Genomic DNA, 19,158 nt, shown 5'->3' on the forward strand with positions numbered 1-19,158 from the left:
CCAGGCTTTTTCCCATTTTTCTGCTATTTTTATTGTTTCCTAAATTTTCCAGATTTTCACAATATTTAATTAGCTTTGAATGGCTATGTATTTAGTTGAATAGGACTTTCTGCTCTGCAATGATGAGTTTTCAATTTAAGAATTATTGTCAAATACTAAATTTATTGGTATAATCATATAATCTTTCTTTTGTTGATACAATAACATGACACATTAAAATAACAGATAACACAGAATTAGATACCTTTGCAGCTTTCATTAATTTTTTAATTTTTTTAAAATAGTTAGTTTTTTTTACTTTTTTTTTTAAAATTTACTCTCACTCCCCCTACTCCCTCTCCTCCTTCCTCTCCAGTACTAAGAGCAGTCAGAGTTTCCTGCCCTGTGGGAAGTTCATGTTCCTTCCCCTCCCTCCAGGTCTAGGGAAGGTGAGCATCCAAACAGACTAGGATCTCAAAAAGCCAGTACATGCAGACAAAACAAAGACCCAGTGCCATTATCAATGGCTTCTCAGTCAGCCCCCATGTCAGCCGCATTCAGAGAATCCGGTTTGATCACATGCTCCTTCAGTCCCAGTTCAGCTGGCCTTGGTGAGCTCTCATTAGATCAGTCCCCTTGAATCAGTGGGTGAAAGCACCCCTCACGGTACTGACTTCCTTGTTCATGTTCTCCCTCCTTCTGCTCCTCATTTGGACCTTGGGGGCTCAGTCCAATGCTCCAATGTGGGTCTCTGTCTCTATCTCCATCAATCGTCAGATGAGGGTTCCCTCTGATCCTGCCTTCCTTGCTCACGTTCTCCCTCCATCTGCTTCTCATTTGGACCTAGGGAGTTAAGTCCAGTGTTCCAGTGTGTGTCTCTGTCTCTATCTCCATTCATCGCCAAATGAAGATTCTATGGTGATATGCAAAATATTCATCAGTATGGTTATGGGCCAAGGCCAGTTCAGGCACCCTCTCTTCTGCTGCCCAGGGAATAATCTGGGGACCTCTCCTTGGACCTGGGAACCCCTCCAGAATCAAGACTCTTGCAAACCCTAAAATGGCTCTCTTAGTTGAGATATATACTTCCCTGCTCCCATAACCATCCTTCCTTCCTCCCCCACCATCCCATTCCCCCAAGCTATCCCTAATCTTCCCGTTCTCCCTTCTCTCTAACCATCTCCTCTTACTTCCAGATGAACTTCAAATGACCAAAAGACACTTAAGGTCATGCTCAACCTCCTTAGCGATCAGGGAAATGCAAATCAAAACAACTTTGAGATACCATCTTACACCTGTCAGAATAGCTAAACTCAGAAACACCAATGATAGCCTATGCTGGAGAGGATTTGGAGTGAGGGAAACACTCATCCATTGTTGGTGGGAATGCAAATTTGTGCAGCCACTGTGGAAATCAGTGTGGCGGTTTCTCAGGAAACTGGGAGTCAACCTCCCTCAGGACCCAGCTATTCCACTCTTGGGAATATATCCAAGAGATGCCCTATCATACCACAAAAGCATTTGTTTAACTATGTTCATAGCTGCACTTTTTGTAATAGCCAGAACCTGGAAACAACATAGGTGCCCCTCAACAGAAGAATGGTTAAAGAAGGTGTGGAACATATACACATTAGAGTTTTACTCAGCAGTAAAAAACAATGGCATCTTGAATTTTGCATGCAAATGGATAGAAATAGAAAACGCTTTACTGAGTGAGGTAACCCAGATTCAAAAAGAGGAATATGGTATGGACTCACTCATAAGTGGATTCTAACCATAATTAAAGGTCTTTGAGCCTATAATTCATCATCCTAGAGAAGCTAAATAAGAAGGTGAACCTGAAGAAAATCATATAGTTATCCTCCTGGATATTGGAAGTAGACAAGATTGCCTGGCAAACTTGGGTGCACGGGGTTGAGGGGTGGAAGTAAGGGGAGATGATTAATTTGTTTTTTTGAGAAAGAGTTTGTCTGTATCTTTGGGGCCTGTCTTGGAACTAAATCTTGAATATCCGGCTGGCCTCCAACTCACAGAGATCCGCATCTGTACCTCTCTAGTGCTGGACTTAAAGATTGTGCCAACAACACATGGTTTATTAATTTATTTTTTTACAAACATCTTTTCTCATTTTACATACCAATCCCTTCCCTCCTCCTGCTCCCCCCACCTTTCTTTCCACCCGCCTTCTACTCCTCAGAGAGTGTAAGATTTCCCATGGTGAGTCAACAAATTCTAGCACATAGCTTTGAGGCCGGACTAAGACCCTCCCTACAGTACCTAGGTCAAGCAATGTATCCTTCCAAAGAGAATGGGCTCCTAAATACCAGTTCAATCACTAGGAATAAATCTTGGTCCCAGTGCCAGTGACCCCACAGACTCCCCCAGAATTATAACTGTCACCCACATTCAGAGGGCCGAGTTTGGTCCTATGCTGGTTCCCCTCTGTCAGTCCAGAATCGGTGCTCTCCCACCAGCTCAGGTCAGTTGTGACAGTGGGTATCCCCGTCATGGTCTTGACCCTTTCACTCATATTATCACTCTGCCCTCTCTTAGACTGGACTCTTGAAGCTCAGTCCAGTGCTTCACTGTGGATCTCTGCATCGTCTTTCATCAGTTGCTAGATGAAGGTTTTATGATGGGAGGGCAAAAAGGGAGGAGGAGGGGAGAAGCAGAGGGGAGAGGAAAATACCTTTGCATTTTAATTTATTGACGAGATTATATGTTTACAGTTTTTAGAAGGTATTTATATGTAAGATTGCTTTGCAATTTTATTTTATATAACATACATTTTGTACCAATTTATATGAATTATACCAGGGAAATTAAACATAAAATAATAACTTGCAACATTTCTTGTTTAATATTTTGTTTGAAACTTATCAGTTGAGAAGAAACCATTGATTTATGGGGAAAACTTTGGTAATATGATGCCTATGAAACATTTATATGGAAAGTTTAAGGAAAAGACAACTCATTTGAAATGTTTTCCATCTTTACTTCTATTGTAAGAATTATAGAGCAAAATCATTAGCTATTAAAAACAAAAGACAAGTAAAATTCAAAGAAAAATATAACTGAGTCTACTCCAGTGTATTCTAATAATAAAATTTTCCTGAAATCACAATTGTGTACATATTGTAATACATACATTAGTTACAGGGGCTATGAAATCCTAAGACTTGGTATATATAAAGTACATGAACTTTACATTTCAAACCTGTGATAAAAGGACATCCAAAATATCTTAAATAAAGGTTTTCAGAGACATGTATGTAAGTGATATTGTTCTTAAATTATAACCTAGAAAGAAGTTTTGATAGTAAACTATTAAAAATAAAAGAAAGTTAGGAATGTAGTTCAATAGCAGAGAATTTGTTAGGACACACAGGCCAAGAACTTGATCTCAACACCAGAAAAAGATAAAAAGAAAGGAAGGCAAAGGAAAGAAAGGGAAAAAGACTTAGAAAGAGGGAGAGAATTAAATACATAAGAAAAAGTGGCATAAAAGTGGTAAGTTTTATTGTTAACCATTTTTTGAAGATAAGCATTATTTGTCTTTCTTAATGCCTATAAAATATTGTATCTGAGTACACTGAAAAGAAAAATACAAAGCCTTCAGTCATACTGAGTCATACTGAGTTCAAACATTTATTTTTACAATGCATGAGGTGTCAGATTTTTTAAAAAAAAACTAGGATTATTTAAAGAAGATAAAAATTATGATAACATCAAGATAAGAAGATCATCTGAAAACCACAGGGAAAAGAATTTTTAAAATGACCATTGAAAAAATACACTTTGTTACACTTTGTATAAATTTTTCTTTGTATTACATTGAAGCAATTTTTATTTTTTGCTTGTTTTTTGATCTCGATCCATTTATTAAAATAATATAAATTGGGGTTTTGATTTATTTGGTGTTTAATCTTCTGTCCTCTAAGACTCTTCTAATACTTAGAAAAAAATATATAGATTTTCCTTTTGGTCTCCATATCAGAAAATCATCTTGGAATACTTCATCTTTTGAGAGGGTGAAGTGCATCCTATTCAGTCTATATGCCTAGACTATCTGAAAGACATTTCAGTAAAGCAAGAAATTTGAAGAACTGTCCCACAAGTACTGATAAAGTTCCTCAGCTGCTTTCCTTTGCTTTCTTCAGAATGTATGGCAGAAATCTGAAGCAGAAATGTGAAGCAGAAATCTCAAAGGACTGTCCAACCTGGTCTTGGCTAAGTTCAACAGTCTATACAACTAAGTAGACCAGCCAACAGCAATTTCGTACCCATATTCATAGCTTTGTCATAATGAAAGCAAACTCCATATGGATTTTCTTCAATGCCCACTACCATTTCATGAAGGAAATGGGTGCTGCCAATATCAGATACATTTTTTGTTGTTTGTTTTGTTTTGTTTTTGACACAGGGTTTCTCTGTAGCTTTGAAACCTGTCCTGGAACTAGCTCTTGTAGGCCATGTAGGTCTTGAACTCACAGAAATCTGCCTACCTCTGCTTCTGGAGTGCTGGGATTAAAGGCAGCCCTGTTATCAAAAGATGGGATGTCAAGATTCAGAAGGTCTTCCCCCATCATGCATTATTTTTAGTTCTATTTTGCAAATACATTTTTTTCTTGGTTTCCATTTTAAAGCTAAGGCATTCCTAAAGTTAATAGGTTGGTCTAATTTGGCAGTCTAGTTCACAATTCCATTTGTATCAGCAGCTGTTTTTTGCTTTTCAGCAATCGATAAATTTAACATAAACACTATACTATATAGGACCCAGACTTCCTGTTTTTTCCATCTTTATGTGGCTTTTTTAAAATATTACTTTTAATTCACTCTTCAGCATAAAAGCTTTATTACTTTTAAACTATCCACTTTTTTTCCTCTTACCATATTCACTTTTTCTTTTCTTAGGCCAACATACATTGTTAATCACACTGTAAACTATAACCTGTTTAGAGACTTTTTCATGTCTGGATCTATCTTTATTGTGTATTACTAGTCTTTTTTGTCTGCGTGATGTGGGAGTCCCCTCTGTGTGCTGTGAATACCATTAATGAATAAAGAAACTGCTTTGGACCTCTTGATAGGGCGGCACTTAGGTAGGTGGGGAGGACTGGATTGAAATGCTTTGGACATATAGCAGTGCAGAACTTAGGCAGGCGAAGAAGACAGAACTGAATGCTGGGAAGAAGAAGGCAAGGTCAGAGAGAAGTGATGGAGCTACCAGAGACAGACATTAAAACTTTAGCTGGTAAGCCACTATCACGGGGCAATACACAGATTGATAGAAATGGGTTAAATTAATATTAGAGTTAGCCAATAAGAAACTGGAGCTAATGGGTGAAGCAGTGATTTCATTAGTACAGTTTCTGTGTGATTATTTCAGGTCTAAGCTAGCCTGGCAGCAGGGAATCAATAAGTTGCCCCTCCTCCAACATCTACGTGAACAAAAGACTGCTAAGCATCACGGCTAGTACCTCCACCATGGTTTTGATGGCTGGTTTCACCCACTTCTTGGGTTGTGAAAGCCATGTCTAAAGCCTGCATGCCCAGTTGTAGGTGCATTTTCACTGAAAACTGCATTCTATCCTTCAGTTCTGGAACGTCATTGCCCTACACTGTGACAGGCATTTTTTATTTGAACTTCATTATTTGTTTCTACTTGGTGAATAGAAGGCTGTTTAGGCACTGTGCTATACAACACAGTTTCTTCAAGGAGCTGTATCCCTTTATTTCCTGCTTTCTCAGGCCATATATAGAAATGCATGCCCACACTGGAATGCCATAATATATTTTTTTTTGCTTTTTACTCTTTTGGGAGTCCACCACCCAGCTCTCAAATAAATACATGTCAACTTACTAGTATTTAGAAAGGCCTGGCATTAGCATGCCTTGTTTCCAGACATTTTTCTTAAATTAGTCCATCTACCTTTTGTCTCTGAGCTTTTACCTTTTCTCAGTCTATTTTCTGTTCTTTCCTTCTTACTCCATGGTTGTGTAGGTGGCTGAGTGGATGGCCCCGGAGTCTTCTTCTCTTTCTCTTTTACTTGCTCCTCCCTCTTCTCTTTCTCTACTTATTTATTATCTCTGCCTGGAATCATCAGTTTTCCCTCTGCTGCCCAATTATTGACCATTGAACACAGTTTCACAGAATTAAACAAATGCAACATAAAAGAACACAACACACCTTTGAATCACTAAATATTCCACAGCATAAATGAATGTAACACGTCGTTAACTATATTCCACAACAAGTCAAGGTTTAATTCTGCTGTTTCAGATAGATTAGGCTTTTCATCAGTAAAAGTCTCATCTTAAAGAAGATATTCTTGTGCTGAATTAAAAACCAATATGAGGCCAGGCAGTGGTGGCGCATGCCTTTAATCTCAGCACTTGGGAGGCAGAGGCAAGTGAGTCTCTTTGGGTTTGAGGCCAGCCTGGGCCACAAGAGCTAGTTCCAGGACAAAAGAAAAAACAATAAGAGAAAAATTCTGATAGTGGGAGTAATTAGTCCCATGTAGGAGAGGTTTGAGACCAATATAAGAAAAACATTAAATAGACTAAGATTGTGTGAGGAACCTGCAATAGTAAGCATCCCATGGTTTTATGTGTACTTTTTAAAGATTAATAAAAGGTCACAGATATGCAGACTTGAGCTGTCAAAAGTAACTGTAGGCATAAACAAGGAATACAAATAAAACCATGAGCTAAAGAATAGTCTTCATATTAAAACATTGTTCCTACAAGAACAGAGAATTTGTATTGAACAATGGCTGAAAATTCTAGGGAAAGTAGGACAGACAGTCTTTCTATTTTTTTCTGGATATAGTGGATGAACCTGATAGCTTCATCATAGATTCTCTTTTCCTTAAGTCTATGCCACTTGATGAAAAGCAGCCAAAAATGTACATCATATTCCATGGATGTTAGCGTGAGTATTATCAGATGTTAATGACCCACGCAATTTTGTGATTTTGTTCCTCACCCTATCTCCTCTGATCTCACCAGTTTGAATCATAAGAAAGGATGTCTGTAGTCTAAACTGAACGACAACTACAGGTTTAGCTCATGAGCTGGGGGAGGTTTTCTTGGAAATACATGAATCAGCCTCAGGTAAATGATGGACAGATGTTGATTTGTCTATAGGCTTTTAACACTCACTTAACAAAGGAGATCAACAACAAGACTTTTTATGGATTAAATAAGAGTACCTCTTTACAGTTTTCCTTGGCAATACTACATCAATGATAGACATTATACAACAGAAAGACTGGATTGTCCGTCAATTGTGTGGAGTTAATCCAGTGCATCTATTGTAAAGGTGACATTAAACCAATCAGGAAGGAGAGAAAAGAAGTGGTTCTTATCCCTGTAGGAGATATGCATTCCAAAGGCTATTGGACATACGACATTTATCAGAAGATACTGACTTAGCAAAATTTGCAATTCTTGACTGGTAAGGGACACAACCCAGATAATAATTACAAAAATGAAAATAAATTGTCGTGTCTTTGCCATACCCCTGACTGTTAAAAAAAGGGAACCTCTTTATATGGTTATTAGATTATAGAGAAAACACATTTCATATCTTCAAACACTGTGTCTGCCCACATACAAAGAGATAAAGAAAGCTGATTGTTCTGAGAAGAGCACAGCTCTGTAGCAGCTAAAGCCTTGGTGAAACATTTGTACTGCAAAAGAAGAACTGAACATCCAAGTAGAAGCAATGCTTACTTAATGCTATCTGATGCTAAAATAGAAGCTGCCACCATCATACTATCATGATGGCTTGGAGCAAGGCAAAGACGTGATGACAAGTTTTAATACTGATATTATCAACCATGGATATCTAAAGTGTAAACAACAAACAGCAATGTGTTCCTCTTATATGACAACAGTTTTCCTTGAGCAAATCAAGTGGACTTAGCTGAAAATTGAGTGTGTTGTGTCTTTTTCGGCATCCTATGGTTTATTTTCATAATAGATACCTGTTATGAGTGGCAGTCTGCTTTTTCTACTTGATATCTTTACTATCCAAGTATTTACTGAAAATGTCTTATCCATATTCACATTATCCACAAACAACAGCAGACCACAGTATCATGATATGAAATGTGTAGTGTGTCACTCATATGCCAACCTCACAGAGAGCCTACTGAAAGAGAGTCCATGATCTTGGAAGTAATATCCTGAGGACTGGGGTTCCATCCTTCAGCGTACTTCATATGCATTGAGGAAGAAGGTGCCATCCCCCAGTATATTTCATGTGCATTGAATTTGAGACATTTATAAGAACAGAGCCTACATTTACTATTAAACACCCCATAACAGACAGGACAACCTCCCCAAAAAAAATCCTTCCTTAAGCCACAGATTCCCCAAAACTGCTGAAGATGAGAAATCTATACCACAGGTATAAAAGAAAAGAAATCATTGATTCAGAGGTTGATATATATTATAAAAACCTAAGTTTTGTTAGTCTATTTCATATTTCTTCCTGAGGTTGAAGTACTTTTGATACCATTTATTTTAATTTGAACTTCAAACATAGTAATGTGAGAGCAGATAGGACGTCAGAGTTTCCTATAGCATTTCAGGATGAGTGGGATCTGCCATTTTGACTTCCAGTGCAAATTCAATAGAAAAAGAAGAGGTTTCTAAATAGGATATTGTACAAGCTAAGAGGTTCCCTTGATGCCTGGCACTCATTTTCTCCACTGCAGGGAAACTCCAGTCTTACATTTAATAATACAAGAACAGATATAAAAAGTTAAAGCTTCCTCCATAACTTTTGTAATTTCCACTATAATTTATAACATAAAATGTCTTTATTACCCTAAAAATACTCCCTTGTTTCTGATATAAATTGAACAATAAATTAACAAATAGTAAAAGTATATAGAAACCCTGTTAACTGTAAAATCTGGCTTTGGAAAGTATTTTCCTATTTAATTAATAATTATTATTAAAGCGTCAAATACAATTGAGGAAATAAAATTTTAAGAAATAAAAGTGTAATGACAGATGTTTTGAATATATCCCACATCTCTATCAGTAACATCTTGTTTTTGTTCAGTGACTCTGCTCTATTTAAAAGGGTACTTTGTTTATTATCTTACAATGTAACTCCCCTTAAGAGTAGTTACAGTATAGGAAATAAAAAAGTTTACCGGAAGAGAGAATATAGGTGAGAATACAAGACTTTAAATCGTTTTCTTTTATTTCTAAGTAGAGTCAAGTAGCAATCACTTCAGGGAAAAAGTCTTACATCTACTTCACAGAGAAAGGGGAAATGTGATTTATATTCTAAAAGTTTCACAATAAAATAGAGAAATACTATAATATTTTTAAAAGTGGGTTATCAATGGGAAAAAATTATTGTTAACAGCATTGTTAACAATATTGACGGGGTAATTTAAAAACACAGTTTCTCATGTCTAGTTAATGGTGAAAACACTAAGAATAAATTAAAATAATTAGAGCACTTGTTAGCTTTGCTGCTGGACAGTTTATTATTAAATGTATCTTGTAAACCTAAAGCACATAACAGATTAGCACTTCTTCTGCTCTTCAATGAAACAGAATGAAGAATTTACATTATACAGGCTCCAGACAACGTCATTTGCCAAATGGCATGGGAACAGGAACAAAACTCATTAAATGCACATAGTTCTATGAGAAGAAAAAATTATTCTTTAACATAACCAGTCTGCAATTTTCAGACCCTTTTCTTTCTCTGTCAGCATTTATAAATGTGGAGAATTTGTTTTAAATTAGGATTTCTTTTAAGTTGAAAATCCTTTCTAATAATAGATTTCACCAAGAAAAATAAATGTTAAGAAAAATGAAATTATTACAATACCAAATATAATGTAAATAAAATTTTGATAGGTAATAAACTGAAGACTGACTTTAAATTTTAAAATTAAAGTTTCTGCATTGCAGGTGGAACATTGACTTGAAGGCCAGAGAACTACCCCAAGAACTCAGTACACTGTTCTCTTTATTTCTGTATAGGAGCTGTGAAATCCTTTCCTAACAGTCGTCTTTCTATCAGGTTGCATTTTCAGACTGCTTGGATTTAAATAATCTCGGGTTGATTTTTGAGAGTTCCCCTGGTGTCCTGGTCACAAATAAGTCCATATCTCCTAAATATCTTCTGGAATTAAACAACTTTATGATTTTAATATTTCTTTTAAATTGATTAGTTTATTTATTTTATTGAAAAATAGATTCGTCAATTATACAATTAATCCCAAGCACAGTTTACTCTCCCTTTACTCCTCATAGTTCCAAAGTCATCCCCCAAATACCCTCACTTCAAGATTTGCTCCGCTTCCATTTCCTCTTCAGAAGAGATCAGGCCTCTAAGAGACAACAGACAAACAGGACAAAAGACACAAAGAGAAATGGCAAAATCCCTCATTTTAGGGCTGGATAAAGCAACACAACAGGAGAAAAGGAGTCCCAAGAGCAGACAAAAGATTAGAGATACACCCTCTTCCACTGTTAAGGGACCCACAAAAACACCAACCTAACAGCCATAACATATTCAGCGGATCTCCTGCAGTAGATGGGAGCAGATGCAGAGATCAGCAGCCACATTATGTGGAGAGTGAGTCTAAACTGGAGGGCCCGACAGAATCTCCTCTTGGAGATCAGGGAACCCAAGGAAGAGGGGGAGGAAAGACTGTACTAGTCAGAGAGGTTGGAGAACCCCAGGAAAACACAGACCACCAAATCAATTAAGCAAAGAGCGGATCGGCTCACAGAGAGTGACATAGCAAGCTTGGGTCCTAAATAGGCCTGTACCAGGTCCTCTGCATATGTCATTTCAAAATTTCCAAACCTGATTAGAAGTCAAGAGGCAATTAGAGTTCTAGATGAGTTTTATCTCCAAAATAGGAATGCAGTATGCTGTAGCATAATACATGGGTTCCAATGTCTAAATTGAATCATGTGATCAGTCACAAAGGAAGTCAAATATCTTATAACACAAGGAAGAACTCAAGCATATTAGGCCAAAGTTTGTCTCTGCAACATTTGGAAAAATATTTTCTGCCTTACCATCAAGAGTTTAATTAAATACTCATTAAATGCACATTGCTTATTTTTACCAAATACCTACTAAATCTAGGAAACCTACAGTATATTTAGATAGTAAAATCACATCCAAAACTTAAACTATTCATACAACAAAATTTTTCTTCTAACACACACACACACACACACACACAGAGAGAGAGAGAGAGAGAGAGAGAGAGAGAGAGAGAGAGAGAGAGAGAGAGCTATTTGAGATTTTTCCTATTCCTTGGTTACAAAGTCCTCAAAGAAATGATGGATTAAAGCAGTTTAGTAGCACCTTATGTTACCAACTTTAGTGCATATTCTGATTGTTAGAAAACTGAAAGAGTAAGACATTGTGCAAGGACTATAATTTCCATAATCAGAGAAATAGTGTCCATTGCTTGCTCCCATTGGAAAGGTACTGGTAACCAGGATGTGACCCAGTTGGGTGTAATTGGACGATCCTAAACTGCAACAGTTTGGAAAATACATATCCATGATTGGTGCGGGAGAATTGTCTGTAATCTGTCAATCGTGTTTTAAATAAACACTGATTGGCCAGGCAGGAAGTATAGGCAGGAAAACCAGAAAGGAAGTAGAAATGATGCAATGAGAACAGGAGAATTCTGGGAAGGAGAAAGTTGATTCCTCCCACTCCTTCCCAGACCACCGAAGCAACAGAATGTGGCGTGCCAGCTGAAAAAGGTACAAAGCCATATGGCTAAAATAGATCAGAATAATGGGTTAATAGAAGTCATAATAAGGAACCTGAGCTAATGGGCCAATCAGCTTTATAAATTATAGAGATCTCTGTGTGATTTTCTTTGGGGCTAAACAGCTGTGGAAACCGGGCGAGACAGAAAACCCCACAAGCCAGCCCCTCATGCTACATATGATAACAAAGACTCCTTTTCATTCACTAAATTTATTGCCATTTCCCACTCCTATTTAGAAAATACTTTATCTCTCTGGATGAGCAACATAGAATTAGTACCATATAGTCATTCCATACAGTTCAAATCCCATGATGAATGTTTGTACATGACCATCTCCACAAGATCCCTGTTATTTCCCCTCTTATCTTCTAGAAGTCTGACTCTGGACCCAAAAGCTATATGACTAAACAGATCCTCACACATGATATTCAGCGAACAGGGACCTAGACTAAATGCTTCGATTTGGAAAAAAAGAAGTACAGATACTTTGTTTTAGTCACAGTTCTCTAGTAATTCTGTAAAGTAATACTAGACATTTCTTATACTTGAGTATTAATGGGAATTCTTTAAATATAGTTACTCTTTTCTGCGTAGGAACTGTCATGTCCATAAGTTTCTTCCTAGCAAGTTAATTTTTACTACATATAAGTTAGTTTGGGGGAACATTTACCACAAGGAGTTGGGACTCTCTGGGAATATTCTAGTAGTTCATAAAATAAACTTTTGAGTTACCATTTGTCCTAAAATATCTTAACAGTTTTTTAAACAATCCTACTGTCCTTTAAAATCTATAACATCCTTATAATATACAATGATCAGATGCTACTTTAGTAGACACTATGATCATATTCCAGGCCACTCTCATGTTCACTTCAGTATCATGGGGATTTGTTTGGCTGCTCACTCCATTTGTATGTCATGGTTACTGCTTCATTTCATTAGAAGAATGCGATAATTCTAAAACTTTTTCTTGACCATAATACACCTGAAAATATTTAAAAGAACTTTGTCAAAAAAATTGCCAAATTTTGAAACTTTGCTGAAGATTTTCAAAATTCACTTACTCCTCTGACTTTCCCCTCGGTTTACATTGCACTATTTCCACATCTTAGTCTGGTCTTTCTTGTAATTACATAGACTTTACACCATTGGCAGCCTAAAAACTGTGGTAAAATAACTATTTTTAAACATTTCATACAATACTGCGACCTGTTTTCAGTACTACCTAAGTAATCAAGCATTTTCCAGTTGTCTGGCAAAATCAACTTTCTAGCTTCCAATTTGCATTTACGTTTTATTTAATTTTTGATTCTATATCGGTATATTTTTTCCTCTTGTAATTTAGAAAAAAATGAAAGCTGTTAAGGCTCTGTCATTTAGGTAATCTTTACTCTTATGTATCAGTTAAACCACAGAAGTCAATCAATCAGTTCAACATAAATTTATTTTAAGCATTTTAAGTCCAATGTTTGCTAAATGTCTTCTTACAGACTTTCTTCTAAGATTTCTCAGGAATCCAGGGTACTTCCAATGATCACACACATTGTCCATTTAGACCCATTTTATTAGTTATTAGTAGCTGATCAAAATAATTGATAGTTTATATGATTTTGAAAATTATAATCATATATACAGGCACAATTTTTATACAAATTGCTTTGACATACACAAAGATGGAGAGATTTTATACAAAATTGTATGGAATGCATTTACAGTTACCAGCCTGATCTTTGAATTTTGCAGAATTTTGTGAAGAAAGAAAAACATGTATCTAATATCAGATTTGGAAAGGTTTAAATAGAAAGAGATGTAGGAGTTCTTCTAGTATGCGACTCAGTTTTTTGTGATAAACAGTTTCCAAAACCAATTTGGATAAGGAAAGAATTTCTTTAGCATGTTGGTTAAAGTGGCTCCTTGAAGGAATTTGGAGAAGACCTCAAGGCTACAGCTTTGAGGCAGGAATAAAGCAGACACTGTGGAAGAATATTTGTTATTGCATCTTTCCAATACTTCTGCTCAGTTAGTTTTCTTATACAACTCAGGATTAACTTCATCTGGGTTTCACTACCAAAAGTGCATTAGGCTTTCCTTCATCATTTAGCAATCAGGAAAGTACCCCACAGTCATACCCATAGGCTAACATGATGGTTGCTATCCATTTTATCTTTAAACATTTTTAGTGAAAATTTCAAACAATATATTTTGATCATGTTCTTCACTAGAGGTTCTTTTTGCCAAGTGGTTGTAATTTGTGGTACTGACAAAAAGTTACCAGGACTCAGTTCTTACTACCCAGTAAGTGAATTCAAATAAAACAAAACAAAACATTTTAAAAAAGAGTAGAGAAGTGCATCTAAGTTAAAAGACATCTGCTTTAGCAGAGATCACAAGTTTGTTTCCTAACACCCACGTCAATCAGCCCACAATCACCTGCTGTGGGACAATGATCTTGTACCCTATAAACATTTGTCATTTGTATGTTTTAATAAAACACAGATTGGCAAGTAGCCAGGCAGGAAATATAGGTGGGGCAACCAGGCAGGAAGTACTGGTGGGGCAATGAGAATAGGAGAATTCTGGGAAGAGGGAAGACTCAGTCCATATTCATCACCCAGGCACAGAAGAAGCAAGATGAGAATGCCTCACTGATAATAGGTATAAAGACACATGGCTAACACAGATAGAAATTATGAATTAACATAAGATTTAAGATTAATAAGGAGCCTTAGCTAATAGGGCAACCAGTTTATAATTAATGTAAGCCTCTGGGTGTTTCTTTGGGACTGAACAGCTACTGGAACAGACTGATAGTAACCCCTGTCAACAACCACCTTCAACTATTGTACAGGAGATCCAATCACATATTCTGGCTTTTTATGGTAGTCATATCCCCCACTCAAAAAAAAAAAACCCATCAGCACATAATTAAAAGGAAAACACCCCAAGTAGAACTGTCCATCCTGACTGGAAACACACCCTCTACCTAAGAGCCATGTCTTCTCCCTCAGGTAATAACCCCAACCCTATTGTGACCCAAGTCCTACAAACTGAGGACCTCACTGTGTCCTACATACCTCCTTCAGTTAGAAAGCCCCACCTCTAGCCATCTAAGGCTCAGCTATCGAATTCTTTAAGCCTTCAACAGACTTCTGATAATCTGTAGCCACAATTTCTAACTATATGGAAGGTTGGATGCTGTGCTCAGTATTGCCCAGTGAACAGGGTGTTATGATTTCAACCACAATATGGCTGACACTTTTGGATTCCATAGCCACACATGTGCGGACAAGCCCTCAGGCATGACCCACATGTGGCATGGTTGCATCACCTACGTATGATGCAACTGTGTGAGCCCTTGGGCCCATGCATGAGCTCAGTCATCTGTGTTTGACATAACCATGTGATCTCCTGTGTACATGCACTAGGCAGTCCTTAAAAGCTGGATGTGCCATCTTCAGCTCTGTTTCTCCCTCTCTGCACACTGAACTCACCAGGCCTGTACACTCCCTCCTGATAAACACTTGAGAGGGTTTAGAATTGGCTTTTAAGGTGGACCCTGAACAGAATGACAAAGCCTGCAACCATGACTGTTACATGCTAACCACAGCCCTCCAATGGGCCAAGCCAACAGACCTATGCTATCTGTGCTGTTTCCTTGCCCCCTGGAGCTCAAAAACTACCAGGCCCATGTCTCAAATGTGGTAGAATTGGTCACTGGGCCCGAGCATACCCTAATCCTCGTCTTGGTCCAACAAGATCTTTTCTAAGATGCCATAGGAAAGGACATTGTGTAGTTGATTGTCCTCATGCACATCGTGGCATGGAGACATCAAACCCCAAAAATTTCCAAATTGACTTTCTATGTCTGGCCATGGATGAGTGAGGCTGCCCTGGCTATTTTGATCCAACGACAACCATCATCTGTAACAGGAAGTTGTGGGTAATCACAGTATCAGGACGGACACCGGAGCCACATACTCGGTACTGAGGAAATTTTGGAGGCATTCTTCTCCTTATAGTTTACCTATTATTGGGGTAGAGTGACAGGCTTATCTACCTCAGCAGACCCCACCAATTAACTGTGTTTTTTAGAGGTATTTATCTCACTCATTCATTCTTAGTTATGCCGACCTTCCTGGTACCTTTCATGGGAAGAAATTTTTTAGCAAAAGTAGGAGCTTCCATTTTATTTGCTCCTTCAAATCACTTTACTCCAGATTCACTAACAATGGCATTCTTCCTCCTTCAATCCTTCGAACCTCTCAGCTTCAATGTGTCTTTTTCTCTACTAACCTCTCAGATGGACCCCCCAAGTCTGGGACACCCCAAACCCCTCTTTTGCTAACCACCGTTCCCCTATCATTATACAATTACGGGATCCTACTAAGTACAATACCCAAGCTCAGTGTCCCCTCTCTCTCCAGAGCCTTAGGGGACTTAAGCCTATTATCTCTGGCCTAAGGAAAAAGCTACTTCACTCCATCTCTTCTCCTTTTTTTTTATTTTTTCCACTCAAACATTTACACTTCCTCCCCTCCTCCCATTCTTATCCTGCTCCCCCATACAACCTCCTCCCTCTCCCTCCCTCTTTAAGAGAGGGCAGGGAACCCTGCCCTGTGAAAAGTCCAAGGCCCTCCCACATATATACAGGCCTAGGAAGCTTTGCATCAAAATAGACATGGGTCCCAAAAAGCCAGTACATGCAGTAGAAACAAGTCCCAGGGCCTTTATTAATGGCTTCTCAGTCAGCCCCCATTGTCAGACACATTCAGAGTTCTGTTTGATGGCATGCACATTCAGACCTGGTTCCCTGGATTTGGTGAGCTCCCATTAGAACAGGCAAACTGTCTCAGTGGGTGGACTAATCCCCTAGCGATCCAGGCTTCCTTGCTCATATTCTCCCTCCTTCAGCTCTTAAACTGGACCTTGGGAGCTTAGTCCATTGCTCTGATGAGGGTCTCTGTCTCTATCTCCATCCGTTGCAGGACAAAGATTCTATGGTGATATCTGAGATAATCATCAGCGTGATAATGGAACAAGGCCAGTTCAAGCACACACTGCTCTGCTGCCCAAGGACCTAGCTGGGGACATCCCTTGTAGACAACTGGGATTCCCCTCAAGAGCCAAGTCTCTGTAAACCCTAAAACGGCTCCCTTAATGTAGATATCTTCTTTCCTGCTCCTCTATCTGTGCTCCCTCCATCCCCACCCTCCCACTTCCCCACATTCTCTCCAGTCTTTCCTTTGTCCCTTCTCTCTCCCCTTCTGCCATCCTCACCCCCACCCCCATGCTCCCAACTTTTGCCCAGCAATCTTGTTTCCTTCCAATATCCAGGAGGATCTATATATGTTTTTCTTTGGGTTCACCTTGTTATTTTGCTTCTCTAGGTTTGCAAACTGTAGGCTTAATGTCCTTTGCTTATGGCTAGAGTCCACTAGTGAGTGAGTACATACCATACTCATTTCTTTGGGTCTGGATTATCTCACTCAGGATAGTGTTTTCTATTTCCATCCATTTGCATGCAAAATTCAAGATGTCATTGTTTTTTACCACTGAGTATTACTCTAATGTGTATATATGCCACACTTTCTTTATCCATTCTTCCATTGAGGGGCATCGAGGATGTTTCCAGGTTCTGGCTATTACAAATAATGCTTCTATGGACATAGTTGAACAAATGCTTTTTTGGTATGATTGGACATCTCTTGGGTATATTCCCAAGACTGGTATTGCTGAATCCTGAGGTAGATTGATTCCCAATTTCCTGAAAAACCACCACACTGATTTCCAAAGTGGTTGCACAAGTCTGCATTTCCACCAACAATGGATGAGTGTTCCCATTACTCCACATACTCTCCAGCATAGGCTATCATTGGTGTTTTTGATTTTGGCCATTCTGATAGGTGTAAGATAGTATCACAAAGTTGTTTTGATTTGCATTTCCCTGATAGCTAAGGAGGTTGAACATGACCTTAAGTGTCTTTTGGCCATGTGAACTTCATCTGATAAGAATTCTCTTTTCAGTTCAGTACCCCAATTTTTATTGTGTTAATTAGAATTTTCATGTCCAGTTTCTTGAGTTCTTTATATATTTTGGAGATCAGACCTTTGTCTGATGCAGAAGATCTTCTCCCATTCAGTAGGATGCCTTTTTGTCTTATTGACAGTGTCCTTTGCTTTACAGAAGCTTCTCCATTTCAGGAGGTCCCATTTATTCATTGTTGCTCTTGCTGTCTGTGGTATTAGGTTATACATAGAAAGTGGTCTCCTGTGCTCATGTGTTGTAGTCTACTTCCCAGTTTCTCTTCTATTATGTTCTTGTTCAGATATCACAGGAGCTTCACCTTGACTGGGTAAAACTTTTGCTTTTGGCCCTTCTAAAGTTAGAAGCAATAACATGACTAGGCAGACTTTAAAAGCTGGATGCGCCACTTTCAGCTCTCTCTCTCTCTCTCTCTCTCTCTCTCTCTCTCTCTCTCTCTCTCTCTCTCTCTGCACACCAACCTCACCAGGCCTTTACACCCCCCATAAACTATAAAGTGGGTTTGCTGTGTGTTCTGTGTTTCCTTTTCACTCACGCCAGGTAATTTCACAGGGTGCCTTTATTTGCCCTGCATCTGTCCATAATTAAAAGCACAACCCAGGAACTGTGTTCAAGGAATCTCTCACCAATCAACGGCATGAGGCCTGCCCACACCTCCTAGAAATTTTGCTATAGACACCCAGTCTGCACTATTTTCAGAAAGTATGGGTGAAGGAACCTAGAATTCTGCCCAGAATACACTCAAACACCAACTTGTAAGCACAAAGGAGATTTACTAATCTGGAGGGGCAAGCAGGGATGTGAAGGTGGGGTGTCTCTGGACTGAATAAAGACAGCTTCTTTGGTATTCTTTGGTATTTATGCAATTCAGATTTTTAAGGAGAAAGTGTGTGCTAAAATAAGTTGGTAAGTACAAATTGAACCTGCAAGCCAGTGTAGCCAAATAATCAGTCAAGCCAGTGTAGCCAAATAATCAGTCAAGCCAGTATAGCCAAATAATCAGTATTGATTGCTGGACCATGGTGTTTTGATAGCAGGACTTTGGAGTTTTAGTCAAGCATAAGGACGTAGCCAAATAAGGGACTAGACCTTGGTAACTGGGAAAGTGATATAACAGTTCAGCAAGGTAGAAGTAACGGGGAAGGTCAAGACCTGCTGGCACCATGTTTGTCATGTTCTGGTCTGTTAGAATGTCCCTCCATGAGATTCCAGCTTCCATTGCTTAGGACCACTTATACTGCTCCATAACTTCCTGTCAAGGACATCAGAAAAGGGACATCTAATCTCTATTTAAGTTTGTTAGTATTTCCCAGAATATTGAGCATACCTCCAATTAAAGAAGAAAGGTGA

Source organism: Myodes glareolus, chromosome 3 (genome assembly GCF_982192425.1).
Source record: "Myodes glareolus chromosome 3, mMyoGla1.1, whole genome shotgun sequence".
NCBI lineage: Eukaryota > Metazoa > Chordata > Mammalia > Rodentia > Cricetidae > Myodes > Myodes glareolus.